Below are 5,276 nucleotides of genomic sequence, written 5' to 3' on the forward strand. Positions count from 1 at the left end.
GAACCATACCATGTGAATTGATTGGCACTTTATCATGATGAGTTTTATGAGAAAGATTTGCTATTATGATGCTAGGAAAAGTGATTGAAGTTATCATTGATCAAACTTATGCACTTTGCTAGCATTCACACTTCATAAATTATTTGTTTTATCATTTACCTACTCGAGGACGAGTAGGAATTAAGCTTGGGGATGCTGATACTTCTCCAACGTATCTATATTTTAGGAAGTATTCATGCCATGTTTACAACAATTATATATGGTTTTGGTATGATTTGCATGGAACTAACCTGGGCTGATGTTGTTTTTAGCAGAACTACCGGGGTGTTGTTTTTTGTGTAGAAATGAAAGTTCTCTAAATGAGCCGAAACTTTTTGACGATTTTTTGGAACAAAAGAGGCACTAAAAGCTTCGTGGGAGGCGCGGAAGAGCCATGAGGTGGGCACAACCCACCAGGGCGCGCCTAGAGCCCAACCCGTGTGCAGGTGGGTTATGCTCACCTCGAGGCACATCTTCGCATGAATCCAACGGCAAAAAATCCTATAAATACATAAACCCCAGAATAGCCCTAGATTAGAAGTTCCGCCACCGCAAGCCTCTGTAGCCATGAAAAACCAATCTAGACCCCGTTCCGGCACTCCGCCGGAGGTGGAAATCATCACCGGTGGCCATCTTCATCATTCCGGCAGCCACCATGACGAGGAGGGAGTAGTCCACCCTTGGGGCTGAGGGTTTGTACCAGTAGCTATGTTTTTAATCTCTCTCTCTCTCTCTCTTGTGTTCTTGATGGCATGATCTTGATGTATCGCGGGATTTGTTAATATAGTTGGATCATATGGTGTTTCTCCCTCTCTATCTTGTTGTGATGAATTGAGTATTCCCTTTGAGATTACGTTTTATCGGATTGAATATTTTTATGGATTTGAGAACACTTGATGTATGTCTTGCAATGAAGACCCGTGGTGACAATGGGGTATCATATTGATTCACTTAATATGTGTTTTGGCACTCAACTCGCGGATTCCCGAGGTGAGATTGGGATAATCTATGCATTGGGGTTGATGCACGTTTGTAACGCCCCGGACACACCCGCCGGTGGTCGTTACTCCTGGCGGGATCTAGACTGGCCCCACAGATCAATACTAGTCTTTTCTATGCACTTTGTCGTCACTTGTGCACACCCGGGAGCAACTTCCCGGTCGGTCACCCATCCTGAAATTACTCCAAGCTGAGCACACATAACTTTGGAGTTCTGTCCGAATGCGCTTCCGGAAAAGAAGGAATTCCTTATTTATATAAGTAGTCTATCATCCCTATTAAGCCAGGCTATCACATACACCCCCACTCAGAGGAACCGACGTCCTCGTCGGGCCACATGAACGTTCCCTCTTGGCACATACGTCTGTGCTTCCAGTACGGTACATGTGCCATGCCAGGTGCCACGACGGGTCACAAACGTCAAGAACAACATGACCGCACACCTGTCCGCAAACATCCGTGTAACCGCGAGGGTTGGCTCTGATACCAACTTGTAACGCCCTGGACACACCCGTCGGTGGTCGTTACTCCTGGTGGGATCTAGAATGGCCCCACAGATCAATACTAGTCTTTTCTATGCACTTTGTTCTCACTCGTGCGCACCCGGAAGGAACTTCCTGGTCGGTCACCCATCCTTAAATTACCCCAAGCTGAGCACGCTTAACTTTGGAGTTCTGTCCAAATGGGCTTCCAGAAAAGAAGGAATTCCTTATTTATATGAGTAGTCTATCATCCCTATTAAGCCAGGCTATCACAACATTCTCGTCTTTGTTTATCCGATGGAAATCTTGGGGCACTCTTTGAGGTTCTTTGTGTTGGATTAAGTATTATGAATCTTAAATTGTTTGATGCATATCGTCTAGTCAACTCACGGATACTCGCGGTGACATTGGAGTATCTCGGTGACATTAGAGTTGGTTGATGTGTATCATATGTGTTTTGGTATGAATTCTTGGTTAGGTTGATCGAAAATAATAGCTTGGTGTTATTTGAGTATGAACTCTAGGATAGATTGGTCGGAAAGAATAGCTTTGAGGTGGTTTCCTACCCTACAAACAATTGCTTCCTATGTTCTCCACTATATAAGAACTTTGGAGTGATTGTTCATCGCACGTGAGGGATGGTTATATGATCCAATTGTATTAGCATTGTTGAGAGATTACACGAGCGAAAGTACGGACCCTAGGCCTCATTTTCAAGCATTGCAATACCGTTTGTGCTCACTTTTGTTACTTGCTACCTTGCTGTTTTTTATTGTTCCTATTACAAAAATCAATATCTACTATCATTACTACACTTGTATCACCATCTCTTCATCGAACTAGTGCACCGATACAAATTACCATTGTATTTGGTGTGCTGGGGACACAAGAGACTTTTAATTATTTGGTTGCAGGATTGTTTGAGAGAGACCATCTTCGTCCGACACCTCCCACGGATTGATAAACCTTAGGTCATCCACTTGATGGAAAATTGCTACTTTCCTACAAAACTCTGCGCTTGGAGGCCCAACACGAGTCTACAATAACAAGTTGTGTAGTAGACATCAACCGTTGGCTCGGTAGGACGAAGGTCATCACCGAGCCCACCATCGTGTCACAACCAGAAGCTTTGCAGGCGAGGACCACCTTTAGTCAGGATAGGGTGTACTACTGTCCCCCTTCAAAATTGGCCATTGTGGTATCCCTTCCCGCCTAAGCCATGAGGAAAGAGGACCAAGGCCACTATAAATATAGGTTAGCTTCCACCATGGAGAAGGATCCGATCCCTTCATCCCCCTGAGCCCTCGTGAGGTAGTTCACCCCTTGTACCAGTTCGTACTCATCCTCTTTGCGAGGCAATCCTCCGCAAGGCTTTTACACCACAAGGTGGCCCAAACCTGGGTAAATCCTTGTGTCCCATTCCTTCCCTTCTCTCCCGATCCCGGCAAGTCAAGGCTGTGAGATCATGAGCGGCAAGCAGGAGTGCAGCTAAGTTCTTCGTGTGCACCCCAGAGTTTGAACCTTTCTTCAGGTCTGTGGAGCCGCATCTCCGACATTTGGCATGCCAGGTAGGGGTGCACCGAAGCTTTTGTTCTACCCTTGTTCTTGCTCTACGGTCTCCATGTACGACGCTCGCCGGGTCCTTGCCGAGCGCCGCGCGGCTCGCATTGTCGTGATGGCTCCTGTGGGCCGCGACGCCCGTCGCTGCTCTACCTCTCCAGCAGCCAGCGCCGCCACCGACCTGCTACTCACGAGCAGCATGACTCCTCTCTGCCTCCGTCCATGCAGCGTGATGGCCGCACCACCACTCATTCTCTTACCCTGGCCATGGCTTCGTCCTCTCTTCCTCGTTGCGGGCCAGCAAACGCGTAGGCGGCGTTGCTCATGGCGCGAGTGCTGCTGTGCTACCACCCTGCCAATGAGGGCTACGACGCCTGGATTGGCCGCATCACCGAGCTCGTCAATGCTGCGAGCGAGGCCCCGACGCCCTCCCACTCACTCTGTTCCACGCCGCCTCATGCGGGCGACGTGGCTCATGGTGCACCTCCGCCTCTGCTCTGCGCAACAAGGACTTTGAGCCCCGGCATGAAGCACGGCCGTGCGACCCATCGTGTGGGGCGTCGTTGCAGGTGCGAGACGAGGCCAACTGCCAAGTGGTGCAGCAGCCATAGCACGACGCGTGTGCGCTCCCCGCTCTACCATGTCAGCACCAAGATGGAGCTGTGTAGGAAGCTGCGGCGCATGGGCGCCCGAAATGCACTCCCCCGGCACGCGTCGTCCTTGTGAGCGCCGTGGGCTGCCATGCTTTCATCCGCGAGCTATGTCAGGTGGTCTGGCCAGTCAAGTTCAAGTCAGAGCTGCCCCCGCTATACAATGGCATGCCTGACCCAACGAAGTTCCTTCAACTCTATGTGTGAGCATCAAGGTGGTGAACGGCGACGACAAGGTCTTGGCGAATAGGTCCCCCATGGCTCTCAAGGATGGGGCGCGCTCCTGGCTCTTGCATCTCTCGGAGGGGTCGATCTCATTGTGAGATGAGCTCCGCAGCGGCTCATCACCAACTTCCAGGGCACCCATGATCGTGCACTCACCGTCAACGACCTGCGGTGTGTGAAGCAGCGCCCCGGTGAGACTCTCCACAAGTACATTCGGCGCTTCACCCAGGTCCACCTCAGGATCTCGAAGGCCTCGGACGAAGCCATCATCTCAGCATTCACTGAGGGCGTCATGGATGTCAAGATGAATGAGGAGCTCCCCATCCACGATGACTTGTGCTCAGCATTGGAGATGTTTAACCTGGCGGACAGGTGCACCAGGGCTGAGGAGGTTTGCCTCTTCTTGGGAAATGTTGCATGGAAAACAAAAAAAATTCTACGCACATGCAATGATCTATCCATGGATATGCATATCAATGAGGGGGAGAGTGTGTCTACGTACCCTCGTAGACCATAAGCGGAAGCGTGTCACAACACAGTTGATGTAGTCGAACTTCTTCTCACGACAACCGATCAAGTACCGAACGCACGTCACCTCCGTGTTCTGCACACGTTCAGCTCGGTGATGTCCCTCGCCTTCTTGATTCAGCGAGACGTCGAGGTAGTAGATGAGTTCCGTCAGCATGACGGCATGGTGACGGTGATGCTGAAGTGATCTCCGCAGGTCTTCGCTTAAGCACTAAGAAAATATGAGCGGGGGTGTAAACGGTGGAGGGGGGCGCCGCACACGACTAACAATTGATCTGGTGTGTGCTAGGATCCCCCTCCCACATATATATATATAGGTGGGAGGTAGGAGAAGCCAAAGAGGGTGCCCAAGTAGGAGGAATCCTACTTGGGGTCCCTCCCAAGACGCGGTCCCCCCTTTCCTTATTTGGAGTGCGGGGAAAGGCAGGGGAGGGTGGCACCCCCCTTTCCTTTCTCCCATGAGAGGGAAAGGCAGGAGGGGCTAGCCCCCCCTTTCCTTCCCTAGGGCTGGCCAAACAAGGGAGGGGGCGCACCAGCCCCCTTGTGGGTTGGTGTGTCCCCTCCTTTGGCCAATAAGGCCCATATCTTGCCCGTGGGGGGGGGGTGCCCGGAACCCCTTCCGGTGACCCGATTCCTTCCCGGTACGTCCCGAAACACTTCCGGTGTCCAAATACCATCATCTATATATCAATATTTACCTCTCGACCATTTTGGGACTCCTCGTCATGTCTGTGATCTCATCCGGGACTCCAAACAACATTCACTCACCAAAACATATAACTCATATAACACT

The sequence above is a fragment of the Triticum urartu genome, chromosome 4 (genome assembly GCF_003073215.2).
Source record: "Triticum urartu cultivar G1812 chromosome 4, Tu2.1, whole genome shotgun sequence".
Classification (NCBI taxonomy): Eukaryota; Viridiplantae; Streptophyta; class Magnoliopsida; order Poales; family Poaceae; genus Triticum; species Triticum urartu.